The following is a 22,046-nucleotide window of genomic DNA, read 5'->3' on the forward strand; positions in this document are numbered from 1 at the left end:
ACCAGAAATCAATCCAAACATCTACAGCCAACTTATATTTGATCAAGGATCCAAAACCAATCCCTGGAGTAAGGACAGTTTATTCAATGAATGGTGCTGGGAAAACTGGATTTCGACGTGCAGAAGCAGGAAGCAAGACCCCTACCTTTCACCTTACACAAAAATCCACTCTGTCGGAGGTCACCCGACAAATCACATGGAGACACGCAGCACTCAGTCAATTCATCACCACGTTTATTGCCTCATCGCGTTCCAGGCCAAAGTAGGGGGCCGGCGATGAGGGACTGGAGGCAGTCTCCCTGGGGAAACACTTCAGTCTCCAGCAGCGAGCACCAAGAAACACAAGGATATATACCCCAGGCCCCATACAGATAACATTCATTGTGTGCAATCATGCATAGCACAGGAACGAAACAAGTTTACAAGGTAGCAAAGATCAGGGTACAAGCTCTGCAGATAGAGCAAAGAACATCATAAACCTTCATCAGAAGTCACATCCTGCCTGCAGGAATGTGTCTTGTGCCTTCAGAACAATAAGCACAGGAGACAGGATTAGATAAGGGACAGCCTCAGCCTGCTGCATCTCATGTCGGGCCAGGGCCACTAGCCCCGACACCACTCAACATGGATTAAAGATCTAAATCTACCACCTGACACCATCAAATTATTAGAGAGATTGGAAAAGCCCTGCAAGATATAGGCACTGGCAAAGACTTCTTGGAAAAGACCCCAGGAGCACAGGCAGTCAAAGCCAAAATTAACTATTGGGATTGCATCAAATTGAGAAGTTTCTGTACTGCAAAAGAAACAGTCAGGAAACTGAAGAGGCAACCGACAATATGGGAAAAAATATTTGCAAACTATGCAACAGATAAAGGGTTAATAACCAGAATATACAAAGAGATCAAGAAACTCCACAACAACAAAACAAACAACCCACTTAAGAGATGGGCCAAGGGTCTCAATCGACATTTTTCTAAAGAGGAAATCCAAATGGCTAACAGACACATGAAAAAATGTTCACGATCACTTGCAATCATGGAAATGCAAATCAAAACCACAATGAGGTTTTACCTCACCCTGGTTAAGAATGGCTCACATACAGAAATCTACCAACAACAGATGCTGGTGAGGATATGGGAAAAAAGGGACACTAACCCACTGTTGGTTAAATAAGATCAGAACTGGTGAACTCAAAATGCTTCCATACCCTTGGCAACTCATGACAAGAGCCTAGGGTGATTACTGAGGCCAGAAACAAGAGTGTCAATTTGTTAAGTCAACAACAGGAGTCACTGTGCACTTACTCCTTATGTAGGATCTCTGTCCTTAATGTGATGTACAATGTGAATTAATGCTATAACTAGTACTGAAACAGTATTTTACACTTTGTGTTTCTGTGTGGGTGCAAACTGTTGAAATCTTTAATAATTTATACTAAATTGAAATTCTGTATATAAAGATAATTGAAAATGAATCTTGATGTGAATGGAATGGGAGAGGGAGTGGGAGATGGGAGGGTTGCGAGTGGGAGGGAAGTTATGGGGGGAAAAAGCCATTGTAATCCATTAACTGTACTTTGGAAATTTATATTTACTAAATAAAAGTTTTAAAAAAAAAGAGAGTGCAGGCAAAGGCCAGCAACACCCTGGTTCTGACCCCCAGGCAGGGCGCTGTCCAATTGCCATGTGGGACGCCAGGGAGCTGCTGGGGCCTGGCCTATGTCCTCCAATACCAGGTGCTGGTGACAGCCCCTGCTTGGCTCCCAGCACTGGCCTGTGGAGGCCTAGATGTAGGCACCTGGCAGAGCAGCAGGCGCTGCCTGTGAAGTATCAGCTCACCCAAGCTGTTGATTGTGTGGGAATCAAACCTTAGCTGTCACTGGGGACATCTGGTCCCAGTGCTGCCCACTTCAGGCCCCGGTGCCGCGCTGCTCATCCTGGCTGAGACAGCTGGCCAGGTGTGTGCCCAGGCTGGCATATTCTTGGTGTGTGGGGGGAAGGAGCTGGTTTGGAGGTGAGATGCTGAGGCCAGGGTAGGGCTGTGGTGGCACTGCCAGCACTGGGGCTGGTTGCTTTCTGGCCCTTGCTGATTTCCATGGTGCAGATGCTCCCAGCATGGCTGTTTTTGAGTCACAACTGTGAGGCCATCAAGTCCAGAACTTGGAATTGGTGTGAGCCTGTCCCAGCACTGCACTCTGGTGTCCCTGCAGTGAGAAGCTGCCCGTCAGTGCCAGGAGAGATCCTGAGAGCCCAGGTGCCTAGGTCCCTCCCTAGTGTTGGATTCTGAGCAGGACTGGCACTGCCACAACACCTGCCAACTCATTGGAGTCTCAGGGTCAGTAGACTTAGCAGCCAGGGTCAGCCGCAGTGTGAGGCCCGTCTGCTTATGGCTACCCAGCACAGGCTCAGACAAAGGCGGGGCTCTGAGTCTGAACCTGGAGCCGAGGCAATGGGGAGCATCCATCTTCTGCAGAAGAACTCACACATGATTTGCTCAGATGATTGACAGTGTGACTGATATGACCCGCTTCACCAGCTTGGACTGCAGACACCGCAGGATTCTTTTATTTATCCAATTAATTGGGCGGCATTCCTCCTCCAGAAGCTCAGGGTCTGACTTTGCAGGATTCCTGATGGAGGCTGACCTACTTCCAGACAGGAAATGGCCAAACTGGGGGGAGAGGTCTGCTGGCTGCAGAGGGCTGTGTTCAGGATCCCCAGCTCGACCAGGGGCCAAGGGTGGCCGGGCCTGGGCAGCTGTGAACATTCAGGTGACAATGACATGGCGTGTATGTCCCCCAGCCTTGCCTACAAGAGCCCTCACATGTGAGGACATTCCTGAGAGCCTGTGAGAAAAGGAGACTGGAAGCCTGTTTTGGTGGTATGAAGTGTTCATTTCTGAGTTACGTTTTCACTGTGAGTGCATTTGGAGTGACAGCACCTGACCAATGTCACTCTACTGTTTTCTGAGCCCACAATTTCTGTTGAGAAATTTGCTGTACATTTGCAAATCTTGTGGTTATTCCTCTACAGTTGATGACTTTTTTTCTATGCCTGTTTTTAGCGTGTGTCTGGGATGTGCTCAGAGGTCTAACCTGGCTTTTATCCAGCGTGGGAGTAACTGAGCCTCTTGTATCTGTGGGCCAATAGGTACCACAGCGTTTTGGAAATCGCTCATTTTCCTCTCTAAAAGTCTCTGTTTCCCCTTCCTGGAGTCCCTCCATGCTTGGATTGTTATGTTTGGTTGCTCCAAGGACTCTCTGGGGCCCTTAAAATTCTCTTTTCTCTTTGTGCTTTGGTTTCTTAGTTTTCCTTTTGCCCTTGTTTCGAGTTGCTTGATCTATTTTTTCTTCTTTGTGCAATCCACTATTAAGTTACTTCTTCATTTCAGAATTTTATTTTGTTAGGTCTGAAACGTCCACTTAATTCTTTTGAGCTTCTGCTTCTCTGATGAAATTCTCTTTATTTTTTATTTTTATTTTTTTATTTTTTATTTTTATGACAGGCAGAGTGGACAGTGAGAGAGAGAGACAGAGAGGTCTTCCTTTGCCGTTGGTTCACCCTCCAATGGCCGCTGCGGCAGGCGCGCTGCGGCCAGTGCACCGCACTGATCTGAAAGCAGGAGCCAGGTGCTTCTCCTGGTCTCCCATGCGGGTTCAGGGCCCAAGCACTTGGGCCATCCTCCACTGCATTCCCTGGCCACAGCAGAGGGCTGGCCTGGAAGAGGGGCAACCGGGACAGAATCCGGCGCCCTGACCGGGACTAGAACCCGGTGTGCTGGCGCTGCAGGTGGAGGATTAACCTAGTGAGCCACAGCGCCGGCGAAATTCTCTTTTGCCCATCATTTTTTGCTTAATACTAATTTCTTAAAAACCTCTAACTATTATCTCAAAGATTTTTTAAAATCTATCTATCTATCTATCTATCTATCTATATCTATCTATATATTTGAAAGGTAGAGTTAAAGAAAGAGAAAGAGAGAGAGAGAGCGAGAGAGAGAGAGAGAGAGAGAGAGAGAGAGAGATCTTCCATCCACTGATTCACTCCCCAGATTGCTGCAATAGCCGGAGCTGGGCCCTTCTGAAGCCAGGAGCCAGGTGCTTTTTCCTGGTGTCCCATGTGGGTGCAGGGACCCAAGCACCCAGGCCATCTTCCACTGCTTTCCCAAGCCATTACAGGGAGCTCAATCAGAGGTGGAGCAGCTAGGACTCGAACCCTTGCCCACATGTGTTGCTGGCACTGCTACAAGCGATGATTTTACCTGCTACACTGTGGTGCTGGCACCTCAGAGTTTTTATTCCTTTCACTACGTGGTTCATCTGAGGATCATTAATTATTCTGTGCCTCTGTTGGAATCAGGATGGCAAGCTGGATGCTGTACATGGAATACCAGCAGTGATGGAAGCATCCTACTCCCCCCCCCCCCCGCCCCGGAGCAATGGTTTGATTCTCCAGTGATGTCTGGAAGATGGGATTAAGCCTCTCCCTTGGGATCTAAATATTAAAGGATTCTAAGGTCTTTCCTCTCTGAGTTTCTCCTTATGCCCCAGACTCATTCCTTAGAAGTTCTCCCATGTGGTTCTCCAGCTCAGGTCTGCAAAGGACAGCACGTGCTGTGACAGATTCCTGAGGAGAGTTGGAGGCCAGCGAGTGCCAGTGCTACTTGGAAGGCTCCATCCAAATCCAGTCTCTCCTCATGAGAGCTGGGTTCCCCTTAACTCTGCAGAGCCCTCCATGTCCATGTGCTGCTGGTGTGCTTTGTGCTTGGCCACATCCTCGAGTGAGGATACCATAGGTCTCTGCTCACAGGGGAGTAGCTTGCCTTCTGCTGTACTGAGAGTGCTCTGGGGCCTTCAATAAACACAACTTGGCATTTGTCCAGTTCTCCTTGCTGCGGTGTGAGTGACCCTGATTTTCATGACCTCATCCATCCTGGCAGGAGGCCCATGTTGTTGTTGTTGTTTTTTTTTTTTTTTTTTTTTTTTTTTTGTGAAATCATCCTGTTGTCCAGCTAGCGGAAATGTCAAAAATTTAAAAACAGATTATGGGGGCTGGCATTGTGACATAGTGGGTAAAGCTACCACCTGCAGTTCAGCATCCCACATGGGTGCTGGTTTGAGTCCCAGCTGCTCCACTTCCCATCCAGCTCTCTGCTATGGCCTGGGAAAGCAACAGAAGATGGCCCAATTCCTTGGGCCCCTGCACCCATGTGGAAAAACTAGAAGAAGCTCCTGGCTCCTGCTTCAGATCAGCATAACTCTGGCCATTGAGACCATCTAGGGAGTGAATCAGCAGATGGAAGACTCTCTCTCTCTCTCTCTCTCTCTCTCTCTCTCTCTCTGCCTCTCTGTAACTCTGCCTTTCAAATAAATAAATCCTCAAAAAAATAAAAAAGAAAGCAGAGTATACCAGCCGGAGGAAATGCTTTCTGCTTTTATCCCCTGGGCTGTAAGTTTGTAGCCTCTGATTCAAATGGACTCACCATTAGTGATGGAGTCACCAATTTTCCTCCCTGAAAATGATTTGTGGTTTTGTTAGAATCTGCTCATCCATAGTAGCGTTCCCTAGGTGTTAGGATTCACTCAGTGGGGCCAGCGGTGCTCCCAGGCTGATCTTCCAACCACTGAAGCCCTTGGGTCCCAGCCAGCCCCAACACTGGTGCAAACAGGATGGGACCCCCTGGAAGGGAGCAGAGAAATCACTGAAGTTTTCAGGTTTGCTTTTGTGTGTGCAGAGTGTATGTGTGTGTGTGTGTGTGTGTGGTATGGGTGCACGTGGCACATATGTAGTGTGCACGTCTGTGTGGTGCACGTATGTGTGGTGTGTATGTGCCTCGTCCATGTGTGTGTGCATTGTGTGTGGCATGGTCCATTGCCATGTCCTGTCCCAGCACCCTGGGGTTCATGCCAGGCCCAGGGAGTGTGGCAGCATGTGTCAGGGTGTCTCTCAGAGGACCAGGGGCATGCTTTGTTCCAACGGCCCTGCCTGCTACTACAAAATCATAAATGTTTAAAACAATTTTATTTATTTGAAAAGCAGAGTGACAAAGAAAGAGAGACAGAGACAAAGAGGCCTTCCATCCACTGATTAATTTCCCAAATGCCCACAACAACCAGGGCTGGATCAGGCCAACCATGTGCCAGGAACTCTACATGAGTCCCCTGTGTGGGTTGCAGGGGCCCAACTCCTTGGGCCATCTTCAGCTGCCTTCCCAGGTGCATTAGCAGGGAGCTGGACCAGAAATGGAGCAGCTGAGACCAGTTTTGGTGCTCCAATCTGGGATGCCAGTATCATAAATGTTGGCTTAGCCAGCTATGCCACAATGCCAGTCCTGCAAAGTCATATTTTTAAATCTATTTTTATATGGACAGTTAATGCTACACTTCTCAAATATAACCCTTAGGAGTCCAGTGATCGGCCTCTGGCAACCTATCGCCCTCCAGGGTGTGTGCTCTGTCTCAGTTCCCTGGGCTCCCAGCTGCTCCCAGAACAGACCAGGAATCTGTTTTCATGACTGGAGGGCGAGAGGCAGATGGTATCTATGGTACTGCACCTGCTCCAGAACCTATATTTGGTGTGATCTGTGGGCCTGCTCTTGATTCGTGTCCAGGGCACCATGGCCTGACAAGCCCTGCAGTGGTCTCCTGTCTTCACTTCTGTACTGGTGCCTGTCTCATTGCTTCTGACTCAGAGCCATTACAGTTGCTGAGCCATTTTCACTCTCTTAAGTTAATTAATTACTAAATAAATGCACACAAATGCACATATGTTTGTGATCAAGTAGATAAATGGTCAAAAACAATGCAGTTCTCATGAACATCTTTATCACTGTGTTATGAGAGGAAGTGACACTCCAAGATCTCCAGGAGATCAAGTAAGCACTTGGAGATGCACACGGTTCTTATAAATCCTTTTATCCATAGGTTCGAAGTAGGTGGCACATATGTAATAACCACCTTGTAAAAATTCTGCATTTAATTTGGAAATGTTAGAGAAACATGCTCCACAGCAAGTCCATTCTGTCAGGAGTGGGAACTGGATGGACAGGTATGTTTCCAGTGCCTGGGATTGTTTCTTAAAAATGTGGGTGCAGGGGGGCCTCAAGGAGATAACTCTGCATTTGATGCATCAGGAAGTGAATTTTGGAACTCAGCTCAGCCGTGGCTCCATCAGAGCCTGGAGGGTGTGGGGTGGGGGTCTGGTGATGACTGGACAGGTCACCTGACCCCATGTTGCTCAGCTCAGTCCACCCGTGGGATAAGCTGCAGGTTGTGGGAATGGGATTTTGCTGGCCAGTGCAGGAGGTAGGCAGTGTTCACTGCTGCCGAATCTGCTGGGCTGGGGCAGCAAGACTCAAGTCCTGGTACCAGCATCTCCTTGCTGCATGAGTGGTTGCTCGGAGGGAGGAGGAGCTGCACATCAGGCTGGAGCTACTAGACTTCAGGCTCTGCCCCACACTCAGCAGCCAGGTGGAGACAAGTGACTGCTTCACTTATCTTCATTAAAGGAGCTTTTCCTCCAGGGTTTGGGGAGGGTGAGATTAGATGATGGGTGCAGGAGAGCTTAGAAAATCAATTATATGATTTTTGTGATGAGCTCCCCTGTAGATACTAAATCCCAGACAAGAAGCAGGTATTAAGCACTTACTCGGTACCAGGCAGACCCTATGTTAGGTTCTCTGGGGGACTGAATGATGCATTGAAATCTAGATGAGACACACACAAAGGGCATGGCGAGGGCATCTCCAAGGGAACGCACCCTGCAGTGAGATGAGATGCAGAGGGCATGGCGAGGGCTTCTCTGGGTGCACTCACTCCTGTAGTTTTCCGGGTTCAGGGTGGCTTGCTGCAGTGAGCATGTGTCATCTGATTTCCAAGTGTCCATTCTCTTTTTCTGGAAATAGTAGCTCTCCATTTTCTTCCTAATGCCCAGTGTCCCTGCTGTCAGCCCAAGCAGTTTGAGCCGGATCTGAGGCTCAGGCTTAGATAGAGAGTGCATTTAGTTCCATGCTGACAGCAACTGGTTCATGAACCAGCACAGAACTCGTCAGGACCCCAGAGCCAATGAGATTAACCCCTCAGGGGGACTTTGGTTTGAGTGGTGGGGAAGCAAAATTGCACCTCATTGAAGGACTTGAACCTGGATGTGAGTGGTGCTGGAGCTGCTGTGGTCATCTTGTTGTCACCTAAGGAGAGCCTCCCAAGAATGGCCCTACCCACAGGGAGTCTCGGCATCTGGGGATGCTCTCTGAGTGGCTGCAGCCAGATCTGCCTCTAAGCTTTGCAAATACACGTGACGGTGAATGAATTTGACTTAAGACAGTTTGGGTGGGGTTCTGTGCCTCCTGACAGAAATGCTGCAAACACCTTGGGGGTGCCGAGTAGTGCCCTCTGGGCTCCTTGGAGACCCCGTGGAAGAGACCACACAAAGCCAACATTCCCCCGGGGGTCCCCATCATCCTAGCTCCTGCAGCATGTTCACTGCTTGGCTGTCAGCCCAATATGCCTATCCCATATCAGTGGCCTGTCCCCTCTCCCAGGAGCACCAGGCCTGCTGCTCTAGCTGTGACCCACTATTCTCTCCCTACTTCTTTCTGCTGACTCTGGGGAGTATCTTTTCTGGCTGAGTAGGGGAACCCTGAGCTGTCCTCCCTTCTACATAGCACCCTACCAGTCCTGTCCGTGGAACCCAGGATATAGGACCACCCCTCTTCTGAAGCCTGACACAGGGTGGTCAGAGAGGGGAACAGTGTCCCCATCAGGTGTTGGGGATGTGGGTCTGGACTAGGGAGGTGCATGGGAGTCACTCAACATCTCTGGTCTTGGTATCAAGGCTTGGTTTAGCTGTCACTCAAGCAAGAAAGGAGACAGCCAAATTGCAGACCCACTACCCAGGCAGTGTAAGGCACTTTATGCCTCTCCCCTCCTCCTGGAGTCAGAGCTCAGCTATCACCAAGGGCAGACCCTGCCCCACCTGCTAGGAGTGGGGCTGCGAGCAGTTGAGTCCTTTATACCAGAACCAAGAGTAGAGGTTGCTGGGACTGGCACAGGCAATGGGGGCAGGGGCCAGGGTGGCCAGGCCAGTATAACTGGGAACACATACTGGCTCAGGTGAGTGATGACCATTGTAAACAGGGCTTTTAAATCAGGGTGTGCTTACCAAAAACGATGAAATCCAGAGTAACTGGTGACATCTGTGCCCTCCCCCCACCCAGGTGCTCTCTGCTGTTCTGGGTCATTTACTGTGAATCAGAAACCCAACCTGATACCCTGTACACAAAATTCAAAGCTACGGAGGATTCCTTGACCCCATTTCCCTTCCTGGAAGGCAGCCTCTGCTACCAGTTCTTGGCATTGCCTCCAAAAGTTAATCACACATCTCACACATATGCATATTCTTTTTTTTTTTAACAGGCAGAGTGGATAGTGAGAGAGAGAGAAACAGAGAGAAAGGTCTTCCTTTTTGCCGTTGGTTCACCCTCCAATGGCCGCTGCGGACAGCGCATCTCGCTGATCCGAAGCCAGGAGCCAGGTGCTTTTCCTGGTCTCCCATGCGGGTGCAGGGCCCAAGGACTTGGGCCATCCTCCACTGCACTCCCTGGCCACAGCAGAGAGCTGGCCTGGAAGAGGGGCGACCAGGACAGAATCCGGCGCCCCGACCGGGACTAGAACCCGGTGTGCCGGCACCGCAAGGCGGAGGATTAGCCTGTTAAGCCACGGTGCCGGCCCTGCATATTCTTTTATTTCTAAACACACCCTAGTTCCTGCAAGCTGCTTCCGATGCTGATTGAATGGCCATGTCATTCAGCCAACCTTGGTGATTGGATGGGTCTGTCATTCAGCCAGCCTTGCCTACACCTAAGGCACTTAGTTTGCTCCCAGCCTTTTGAATTTTTAATGACACACCACACATATTCCTCTACACACTTCATGTCATGTGTGTGTGAGACTATCCATAGGATAATTTTTTTTTCTTTTGGACAGGCAGAGTGGACCGTGAGAGAGAGAGACAGAGAGAAAGGTCTTCTTTTGCCGTTGGTTCACCCTCCAATGGCTGCCACGGCCGGTGCACCGCGCTGATCCGAAGGCAGGAGCCAGGTGCTTCTCCTGGTCTCCCATTGGGTGCAGGGCCCAAGCACTTGGGCCATCTTCCACTGCACTCCCTGGCCACAGCAGAGGGCTGGCCTGGAAGAGGGGCAACCGGGACAGGAACCGGCGCCCCGACCGGGACTAGAACCCAGTGTGCTGGTGCCGCATAGCAGAGGATTAGCCTATTGAGCCGCAGTGCCGGCCCATAGGATAATTTTTTGGAAGTGCATTTGCTGGATTGAAAACTCTGCATGTTGTAAATATTGTGGTGTGTGCCTCCGTGAAGGACACAGGCTCTGAAGTGGGAGAGGAATGAGGCTGATTTCTCACTCTCTTGTCAATGACAGTCTGTTATTAAGCCATGCCAACTTGGCCAACAGAATAGCTAAAAATGGTATCTCATTTTAATTTGCAATTTTTTATGTGTTTAAGAAACTTGTTTTATTTCAGTCACTGCAACTGTGTAATCCTTTCCACATTTCCCTTTTGGAATATCAACCTTGTTGAATTGCAAACACTCTACATGTTATGGAAATCAGCCTTTTATTTGCTATCTGTGTTGCAAATACCTAAGTTCATTACTTATTTTTAAGTGAAGATTTATTAATATATTTGAAATGCAGAATTACAGAGAGAGAGAGAGAGAGAGAGAGAGAGAGAGAGAGAGGAGAAAATGGAAGAGAGATAGAGATCTTCTATCTGCTGCACTTCCCAAATGAGCACAATGACTAGGGCTGGGCCAGGCTGAAGCCAGGAGAAAGCCAGGAGGAGCCTGGGTATCCTAGGTGGGTGGCAGGGGCCTAAGCACTGCTGCATTCCCAGGCCACTAACTAGAGCTGGATTGGAAGTGGAGCAGCAGGGACTCGAACCAATGCCCATATGGGAAGCCAAGTGTCACAGGCCCAGCTTCACCCTCTGCACCACAGCACCGGCCCCTGTGTGTTACTCTCAGGACTGTTTTTTTCATAGACATAATTTTAATTTTTGTTAAGTTAGCAGTCAGTCTTTTCAAATATAGTTTCCGGGTTTGTGTCATGTTTGAAACCACCTTGCCCACTCCAAGAATGGGAAAGTTACCTGGGTAGGTCATTTTTCAATTCAGGCATTTGGGGTTTCTTGCACCAGGAATTCACTGTGGTGTCGACAGCCAGGTTGGAGCAAGGCTTAGAGCGGATGCGAGTCTTTCAAGATGGGAAACCGAGGGGCAGAGGGGTGAGCCTTTGCCAGGGGCACTGGTTACTTTTGGAGCTGAAAGACTCCCGCCACCTGCTGAGCGAACTGCAGGTATCCTGTTGTGAAGACAGACTGTGCCCCAGACTGCTTTGTGGGGCACCTCGAGGAAGCAGGCCTGGAAGTTGTAGCGCCACTGCTTCACCTTGCACCAGGCATGGGGGCTGCTTCAGGAGGGGCGCAGGCCACAACAGGCGGGGCGCAGACCACGTGAGGAGGGCCTCAGGTGCAGGGAACACGTCAGGAGGTTCTTGGGCACAGGGGGCCGCGTGAGGAGGGTTTTGGGGGAAGTGTGAGAAGGATCTCGGGAGGGGCTGCTTGAGGAGAGTCTCTGGTGTGGGAGGGAGGATGCGTAAGGAGGATCTTGGGGCAGCACGTAAGGAGGAGCCAGGGCGTCAGAGAGGCCCGGAAGTGCCTGAGGTGAAGGGCTGGCCATTCTGCAGGAGGCAGTGGACACCTCTGTCCTGAGAGGCGTTGGGTGGTCTGGCTCAGGGTGCCATGACCCAAGTGTCCAGAATCGCAGAGTTGGCCAGCAGGTGGCCTGGGGCAAGCGGTAGGTACCTTGTGCATTTGTCTTCCCCAAGGAGGACGCCCGCGAGGCAGATGCGGGAAAGGAGGTGAGTTAGCCTTCCTTGAGGGCTGCCTTTGAGGAACGTGTGGCCTGCAGGGCCCCAGAACCAGTAACTCATAAATCTTGTAATTGTTTTGTGGGTAACACAGCTATATGGTATTTTCAAAACATGATGGCCATTTGTTCAATGATGGTCACTTGTTAATTTGTTAAATGTAAACGATTAAAACAGCTGCAGATCCGGCTCTCAGCTGGGCTGAGTTCTGGTTCCTGAACCTGTTGGAAAGCTCTGGCTCTAAGCATGTGGTGTGGGTGCCTTAGTTGCTGTGGTGGAACATGTAACACATGTGCCTTTGTGGGTGCAGTGGCTGCTTGGGGACTGACAGTTGGTGGGGTGCTGCCTGCTGCAGACCCGAGAAGTCAGGGGCATAACTTGATTTGGTGACTTGGCCTCAGTGACCTTCTCAAAATAGAAAAGGGCCCAGCGTGGAGGCTGCCTATCTGGGCGCAGGCTGGTAATGAGTGCTAACAAGGGCTAATGGAGGCCGGGAATGATGGGCTGCCCAGGCTGGCCTGATGTAGCCTGGCAGTGGACACTGGGCTCTGAGAGCCCTCACGGGAAGATAAGGGTATGACTGGCAGGGCTGGGAAAGCCACGTGGAATCGTGCAGAGCATGCTCAGTCAAGCATCCACTAGAACATGGGGTTTTATCTGTGCTTTAAAAACACAACACACAGCATGAGTTCATTCTTGGGAGCTGAGAGCTGAAGATTGTCACAGAGAAATGGCTGCACCCAGAGACCACCAAGTGCACTTTTTGCTGGTCAGGGGCTTCTTGTTAGCCCAGGGAGGTGTGGCCCAGGGCCAATCTAGGAGGACAAAGGTGACCCTGCACATGTGTGTCCCTCCACCTGTGGGGAGGAGAACTCTGAGCTCTTGGCACTATACTGGGATGGGTTGTGAACATGGCTTTCACCTGTGCTGAATTCTGTCTCACCAGCATTTTGATTCTTCCCTCTACATTCCATCAAGTTCTTCCTGACTTTTTTTTTTTTAAGATTTATTTTATTTATTTATTTCTATCCACTGGTTCACTCCCAAAATGGCTGAAATGGCCAGGGCTGGGCCAGGCTAAAGCCAGGAGCCAGGAAATTTAACTGGGTCTCCCACATGAGTGCAGGGGCCTAAGCACTTGAGCCATCTTTGCTGCTTTCCCAGGCACCTTAACAGGGAGCTGGATCAGAAGTAGAACAGTCAGGACTTGAACCGGCACCCATATGGTATGCCAGGGCTGCAGCTTAACCTACTGCGCCACAGTGCTGGTCTCTGACTTTACTTTTTAATCCATTAACCAAGGGAATAAATTGAACCCTTCCCAGTGGTTTAAGTCAGTTCTTTGAATCTGGAATCTCCACGTATTGGAAATAAAACCAGATCTAGAGTTGTGTTTCTCTGTCCATGTTCTGAGTTTCCAGTCCCATATGTGTTCCTAAGGAGACTTTTAATCTTGAGTTAATGTATAGGAAACTTCCTTTTTGATGCATAGTCTCGTAAATTTTGACACACAGATTTTTTGTAATCATATGAACAGATTTTCTGCAAACATTAAATGTTCATTTCTTTAGGGTAAACACCCTGGGAGGAAGATGGCTGAGTACTGTGACTGGTATATATTTGACTTTATAAGAAACCAAAAAACTGTGTTGAGTGAAGATTTGTTTTGCATTTCACCAAAACACACGCATGTTTCAGTTCTTGCTGTCACTCGATGCTGTCAGTTTCTTACTTCACATTAGCCTTTAGGGTTGTGATGTTGTCACATCCAGATTTTAATTTGTTTCCTTTATGGCTAATGGTACACATGCTAATTTGCTATTCACATAGCTTCTTTTTTTAAGGTTTTATTTTTAAGTTTTTTTTAAGGTTTATTTATTTATTTGAAACTCAGATTGCTTTAGCTATTCAGGGTCTTTTGTGTTTTCATATGAATTTCAGCATTGTTTTTTCAAAGTCTGAGAAGAATGCTCTTGGCATTGTCATTGGAATCACATTGAATCTGTAATTTGCTTTTGGTGGTATGGACATTTTGATGATTTTAATTCTTCCAATCCATGAACATGTCTTCTTCTATTTCTTTCTTTTTTCTTTTTTATTTATTTGAAAGGCAGAGTTACAGAGAGGTAGAGGCAGAGAAGAAGAGAGGTCTTCCATCCAATGGATCACTCCCCAAGTGGCTGCAATGACAAGAGCTGCACAGATCTGAAGCCAGGAGCCAGAAGCCTCTCCCAGGTCTCCCACATGGGTGCAGGGGCCCAAGCACTCGGGCCATCTTCTTTTTTAAATTTTTTAATTTATTTTTATTTTTTATTTTTTGACAGGCAGAGTGGACAGTGAGAGAGAGAGAGACAGAGAGAAAGGTCTTCCTTTACCGTTGGTTCACCCCCCAATGGCCGCTGCGGCCAGCATGCTGTGGCCGGCACACTGTGGCCGGTGCACTGCGCTGATCTGAAGGCAGGAGCCAGGTGCTTCTCCTGGTCTCCCATGGGGTGCAGGGTCCAAGGACTTGGGCCATCCTCCACTGAACTCACAGGCCACAGCAGAGAGCTGGCCTGGAAGAGGGGGCAACCGGGACAGAATCTGATGCCCCGACTGGGACCAGAACCCAGTGTGCTGGCGCTGCAAGGCAGAGGATTAGCCTATTGAGCCATGGCGCCAGCCTTTGGGCCATGTTCTACTGCTTTCCCAGGCCATAGCAGAGAGTTGGATCAGAAGTGGAGCACCTGGGACTCGAACTGGTTCCCATATGGGATGCTGGCACTGCAGGCAGCAGCTTTACCTGCTATGCCACAGCACCAGCGCCTCTATTTCTTTTTTTAATGTCTTATAGTTTTCATGGTACAGATCTTTGACACCCTTGGGTAACTTTATTACAAGGTATTTAATTTTTTGTAGCTATTGTGAATGGAATTGATCTTAGAAGTTCTTTCTAAGCTGAGACATTGTTTGTACAAAGGATATTGATTTTTAAAAAGATTTATTTATTTATTTGAAAGTCAGAGTTACACAGAGAGAGAAGGAGAGGCAGAGAGAGAGAGAGAGAGAGAGAGATCGATCTTCCATCTGCTGGTTCACTCCACAATTGGCCGCAATGGCTGGAGCTGTGCCGTTCTGAAGCCAGGAGCCAGTAGCTTCTTCTGGGTCTCCCATGTAGGTTCAGGGGACCAAGGACTTGGGCCATCTTCCACTGCTTTCTCAGGCCATAGCAGACAGCTAGATGGGAAGTGGAGCAGCTGGAACTCGAACCAACACACGTATGGATGTGGCTAAGCCACAGAGCCAGCCCCAGAATATTGATTTTTGTGTGTTAATTTCATATCCTGTCACTTTGCCAAACTCTTTTATGAGTTCCAGTATTCTCATAGTGGGTTCTTTTCGTTCCCATATATATATATAATACATATCATATATATCATATATATGTGATATATATGATTATCATATATATAATCATGTCATATGCAAATAGGGATAGTTTGACTTCCTCCTTCCCAATTTGTATCCCTTTGAATTCTTTTCTTGCCTAATGGCTCTGGCTAAAACTTCCAGTATTATATTGAATAGCAATGGTGAGAGTGGACATCCTTGTCTGGTTCCAGAACTCAGTGGGAATTCTTCCAACTTTTCCTCACTCAATAGGACTCTGGCTGTGGGTTAGTTATAAATTGCTTTGATTGTGTTGAGGAAGGTTCCTTCTAAACTCAATTTGCTTAAGATTTTCATCATGAAAGGATGTTGTATTTTATCAAATGCTTTCTCTGTATCTATTGAGATAATCATAGGGCTTTTTTTTTCTTCATTTTGTTAACGTAATATGTCACATTTATTGATTTGTCAACTTTGAACCATCCTTGCATACCAGAGGTAAAGCATACCAGGGGTAAATCCCACTTGGTCTGGGTGAATGATCTTTCTGATGTGTTGTGGGATTTGATTAGCTAATATTTTGTTGAAGATTTTTTTGTGTGTATTTTTTTTTGCTTGGATATTTTTTTTTATTTAGTAAATATAAATTTCCAAAGTACAGTTTACGGATTACAATGCCCCCCCATAATTTCCCTCCCACTCGCACCCCCCCATCCCCTGCTCCCTTTCCCATTCCATTCACATCAAGATTCATTTTCAATTATCTTTATGTACAGAAGATCGATTTAGTATATATTAAGTAAAGATTTCATCAGTTTGCACCCACACAGAAACACAAAGTGTAAAATACTGTTTCAGTACTAGTTATAGCATTACTTCACATTGGACAATTTTGATGAAGATTTTTGCTTTTATGTTCATCAGATATATGTGGTCTATAATTCTCTTTCTCTGTTGTATCTTTCTCTCAGGAGCTTAGAGCAGAGCTGGCATTCTTTTGTTGTTGAGAGTCCGGGAAATCTAGGGAGTTTGTTGCAACCATGAGGCCTCATGAGTCCCTACTCACAACGGTGTCAAGAGTCTAGTGGGGATGCATGGGGACCCTTGTAAAGGAGAGTGGGTGCTGCTGCATGAGGAGATCATGATCTGGATGCACGTTTTGGGGAGCGTCGCTGGCAATTGTCTGAAAGTGGCACATAGCAGCCCCTAGATCAGTGCACCCTACGTAGCTGGGAGGCTCTGCGGAAGCTGAGACTGCTCTGTGGAGAAGGGGATCATGGTTTCCAGGCTGCCATGGCTGGGGGGCTCTCTATGAACAGAGGCTACTCTGTGGAGCTCTCCAGAAGGGGCATGTGGTTTCTGGGCTGCTGTGGCTGGGGGAGCTCTGATCAGCCCCTTGCTGTCCCGAGACCTTCCTTCCACTCATCAGTGTGGTAAAGTCTCACTGATGCTCTATATTTACAGGCAGCTGAACCAAGGTGAGGCCATGATTTCATTTGGGTTCCATCTGCTGGCATTCTGGGCTGGCCATGCTGAGCTGGGCTGGAGTGGAAGGAGCAGGAGAAACTGGGGCAGAGACTGCAGCAGTGAACTGATTGCCCTTGCACACCCTGTCCTCCCTGCAAGAACACACAGCTGATGAAACCAAGCAAGAGAGACAGTGTCCAGAGGGCTGGTACTCCACAGTAGCACAGCCAAGGCTGCTGCCCCAGGCAAGTACTACACCACTTTGTGCCCACCATGCTTGCTGTATTTTAGGGCATGGAGGGTTTGGAAAATCCAGTCATGACTGCCCTCACAGGTTGGCAAGGAAGACAGAGCCTGAGCCATTAAAGACACAGCAGTATGTCCAAGGGGCTTCCATTGGGACCCCTGTCCTGCTGGGTGGCCAGGGAGGAAATGGGGCTTGAGAGGAGATGGGGCATGGGCAGCCACTAATGAGTTGAACCTAGTTTACTGAGTGAGTGAATTGGTCCACAGGGAAGGATCCTGCATTGCCAAGTTTATAAACCATCCAATACCCACATATTGATGTTTACGGAGCTGATTCCACATCCCCTGTCTTCCTGAGCATGGGACTGACTGCTCATGGAGACAGCAATTATATACCATGGAGGTACTTTGCTTCTGAGTTCATGTGTCTGCTATTTACTGTTTTCCATCTCCCTCTGCACTCCTGAGCTGTCAGCTGTCATTTCCTAGACCCCACCATCAGCACCCCCACCCCACCCACATTCGGAATTTAGCTTCCATTTGACACTGCCCAGGAGCTGGTTGGCTTGGCTTGTTCATAGAACACAGCCTGCAGCCTTATGGGGGACTTGTTTCAGCTTTGCAGCCTACAGTGCATTTGAGAGGCTGTGCTGTGGTTCATGCACCTTGAAGTCAGAAAACCAGCTCTGTAAGGATGGGATTGCTGTCCTCTGATGGCACTGCTTGGCCTGAGCAGAAGTACCTGCACCCTGGGATCATATTCCTTCTTTGTTCTCAGCTGCGTTCAGGGTGATAGCTGATTTTTGGGAAGCTGTAATCCTGCATGTGTGTGAGGGGGGTGTGAGAAGAGGCAGAGAAAGAAAAAGCCAGGGCCCATGGGGCTGGTGCTGTGGCGTAGCGGGTAAAGCTACAGACTTCAGTGCTGGCGTCCCAAATGGCCACCGGTTCTAGTCCCGGCTGCTTCACTTCCTATCCAGCTCTCTGCTATGGCCTGGGAAAGCATTAGAAGATGGCCCAAGGGCTTGGGCCCCTGCACCCATGTGGAAGACCCAGAAGAAACTCCTGGCTCCTGGCCTTGGATCAGCATAACTCCGGCTGTTGCAGCCATCTGGGGAGTGAAGACCCCTCTCTCTGCCTCTCCTTCTCTCTCTGTGTAATTCTGACTTTTAAGTAAATAAATAAATCTTTAAAAAAGAAAGAAAGAAAAAGCTACGGCCCAGAGACCTATGCGTCTTGTGCCAACTTCTCAAGAGCTCCCGCCTACTTTGGTATCAGAGCCCTGGCCTGGCCTCCAGCATGGGGTCATGGCTCCCTCTCTCACAGGTTGGGTCATGCTCAGGGCCCAGGGTGAAGGTCAGGGACATTGAGAGATGCTCCTGGCAGAGGCCCTGGAGGACAGTGCAGGTGTGTGAGCCTTGGGATGCAGGGATTTAGGTTTGTAAACTTGGGCTTGGGAAGCTCCTGGCATCATCTGGCAACTTTGTAGGTTCTAGGTGTTTTAACCCCTGCTTGTTCCTTATATAGCAGGAGACCTGTTGAAGCACAGCTTGTCGGAGAGAGAAGGGGAGTGGTTGGCTCTCAGTGCATGCCCTCTATGTCCCAGGTCCTCTGTGTGAGCTGCCTTGGTAAATCTGTGCACCCTCCCTGCAGGGCTGGGCTCACCAGCTCCTCCTCTTAGGCAAGGCTGTTGACTGGGTTCACAGGTTGGGGTCCCCAGGAGTCTGACCAACTCTGGCACAGGAGTGGCCAAGGCTGTGACTAACAGGTGACATGGTGGGGGCGGGCCCTCTACCACAGTGGTAGACACTAGGCTTAGCCCCTTTATGGTGGAGCCGCCCTGCTGGCTGCATCAGCATTTGTCAGAAGGACAGGAGTCCCTCTCCCAAAACTCATGGAAGTCAGTTTGTGAAGTGCTGTGAAGCTGTGCCCATGGTTCCCATTGTTTGGGCAGGGCTCAGCAGAGACGCAGACTTGGGAGACCCGTGTTGCGAGATTTACTGCAAGGTATCGGCCAAAGTGATGGGACCACCTGGGCACACCCAAGTTCTGGGCTAGGGTGGAGCTGCAGGAGCTTCTTCCTCAAGCAAACCTCCTCTTTTTGGACAGTCAGACCCATTAGGGTCATGCAGGAAACTGCCCTAAATTATCCTGGCTGTGGGTTCTGGTGGACTCTACATAGGTGGTCACAGTCACCCTTGGGTCAGCATCTGAGAGATGTCAGCCCTATCCCCAGAGTTGTTTGAACAGCCAGAAGTGCACTGTTCCCTGAACCATGGGGTGATAACCCCATAGCCGCCCGCATCCAGCACACAGCCCCATGCAGTCAGCATGCTGGCCCCTGCCTCAGGTCACAGGAAAGCTGAGAACTGGTTCTGCTCAGAAGCAACAGGCTTTGGGCATTGCCACCCATGAGCTGGGTGACCCCTCATTTCCTCATCTGTGAAACAGGATCACGTGCGCTGAGCTGCCAGGTGCGATGGTTATTTTGCTGAGCCCAGTGCAGAGAGGTGTGGTGTGAGCTTCCCATCACCTCACTTCCAGGCCCTGCACAGGGCCCTCTCCAGGAAGGCCCTCCTGGTAGTATGAGGAACCTGAGCTGCAGTGGGTGCAAAGCCCAGGGCCAGCTGGGCTCAGTCACCCAAGAGGGAGCTGTGGAGGCCTTGCCTTGTCCTCCCCAAGGGCATTGCCTTCTCAGCCAAGGGGAGCCTAAGGGCCCAGAAAGGAGGATGGCCAGCTGTGGGTAGGGCTTCTCTGGCTACTGAGCACCTGTCAACAGGGAGGGATCCTGGGTTTTTTCCAGATGGAGTTAAGTACAGAGTCAGGTCCACCCAGGCCCTTGGGGTCAGAGCTGTCAAGTGTGGCTCTCATAACCAGAGCCTGGAACTGATGTAGTCAGGCCTGGGAGGGCTGTAGACAGAATAGGGAAAATAAAAATGCTGTTTTTTGACACAGGAAGATACGATATTCTGGTAACATGTTTTTTTTTTTTTTTTTTTTTTTTTTTTTTTTTTTTTTTTTTTTTTTTTTGATAGGCAGAGTAGACAGTGAGAGAGAGACAGAGAGAAAGGTCTTCCTTTTGCCGTTGGTTCACCCTCCAATGGCCGCCGCAGTAGCGCGCTGCGGCCGGCGCACCGCGCTGTTCCGATGGCAGGAGCCAGGTGCTTATCCTGGTCTCCCATGGGGTGCAGAGCCCAAACACTTGGGCTATCCTCCACTGCACTCCCTGGCCACAGCAGAGAGCTGGCCTGGAAGAGGGGCAACCGGGACAGGATCGGTGCCCCAACCGGGACTAGAACCCGGTGTGCCAGCGCCACAAGGCGGAGGATTAGCCTGTTGAGCCACAGCGCCGGCCGTGACATGGGGTTTTCTGACCTCTCTGTTGCATGGTCTATGGCTGCCACTGCAACACAGCTGCAGGGTTCAGGGCTGAGCATGCAATGGGGGCAGGGACCCCATGGCCCTGAGATACTTGCTGTGCAGCCCTTCTGGAGCATACTTGCCAGCCTGGGGCTTGGAGGAGGGAGCCAGGCTGGGCACTTGGCAGTTTTCCTTGGTTGGGTCTTGGATGTGGGAAGGATTGGCAGGGGCTCAGGGAAAGTGGATGAGGCTGTGGCTGTAGGGTGAGCCCTGTGGCACATGCTGGGTTTAAGTGGCAGACAGTTCCTGCTTCGCATTCCCTACAGGGCATGCCGGGGGCTGGGCTCACGGGGACCCTCCTCATAAAGGGGCTGTGGGCTAGGGGGCAGGGGTTCTAGGCTTGGATCCCAGGCTTTTTTCCTGGGAAGGGAAAACAGTGCCCTTGCTTCAAGACAGGGAGGGATGGAATTAGGGCTGAAGAAAGTTGCAGGAAAGAGTCCTAGGCCAGGTAAATGGGGTCCCTGCAGGCTAGGGGGATGGAGTTCCTGCAGGCCAGGTGGATGGGGTCCCTGCAGGTGTGGACCATGGCCCCTCCTGCTGCTCTGCCATCCCCAGGCTCGGTGGCCATCCATACACCTGGCTCTGCAGAGGACCCTTCCATTGGGCCCCCAGTACTCTTCCTTTCTTCATGCTCTTCCTGTCTCTGCCATGGAGCAGGTGCTGGGAACTGACACAGCCCAAACCACCACTGAGCTTTGATGTGCCCCCCCCCCCCCCGCCCCAGGGCTCAGGCTCTGTTGGCCGCACATCCATCCTTCTTGTGTTCTCGGTCTCCTGTCCACTGGCGCCTTTCCCTGCATCCTCTTGCTGGGAAGGTGACTAATATTTAGTGATCTCCTATTATGCACCAGCAGTCTGCAAGGTGATCCTCTGTGCTGTCTCCCTGGATGCTGATCAGAGTCCTGTGGTGCTGTCATCAGGACTTGCAGTTGGCACCGAGTGAATCCAGCTGAAACCAGCTTGAAGAGGAAACTCAGTGGCTCTTGTCATTGGGAAGCTCACAGTGGAGCCAGACACACCCAGGCCCAGGTCCCTCAGTGCTATCCTGGAGCACCTCTCTCCCTCAGATCTTTTAATTTTTTAATATAGCACTTTTTTAAAAAAAAGTTTTATTTTGTTTATTTAAAAGGCAGAGTTACAGAGAGAGAGAGATCGAGACAGAGAGGTCTTCTATCTGCTGGTTCAATGGGCCAAGTTGAAGCCACGAGCTAGGAGCTTCATCAGGGTCTCCCATGTGGGTGCAGGGGCCCAAGCACTTGGGCCATCTTCTACTGCTTTCCCAGGTGCATTAGCAGGGAGCTGAATCAGAAGTGGGAACCCATATGGGATGCTGTTGCTGCAGGTGGTGGCTTTACCGGCTACATCACAACATTGGCCATTCCCTCAGTTTTTTTCTTTCTCACAGGTCTGTGGGCCTCATGGTGGCAAAGAGGGCAGCCCCAGACCTAAGTTCTGTGTGATATTTCTTGGGGATGGAGAGTTCAGCAAAAATACCAGGGCTGGCTTTCATTGGCTTCCCCTGGGTCACATGATCTACCCTGAGCCAATCGCTGAGAAAAGAGCTTTTTTTTTTCTTTTGCTTTTACAGGTAGTGTTATAGA

Source organism: Lepus europaeus, chromosome 14 (genome assembly GCF_033115175.1).
Source record: "Lepus europaeus isolate LE1 chromosome 14, mLepTim1.pri, whole genome shotgun sequence".
In the NCBI taxonomy this organism is placed as follows: Eukaryota; Metazoa; Chordata; class Mammalia; order Lagomorpha; family Leporidae; genus Lepus; species Lepus europaeus.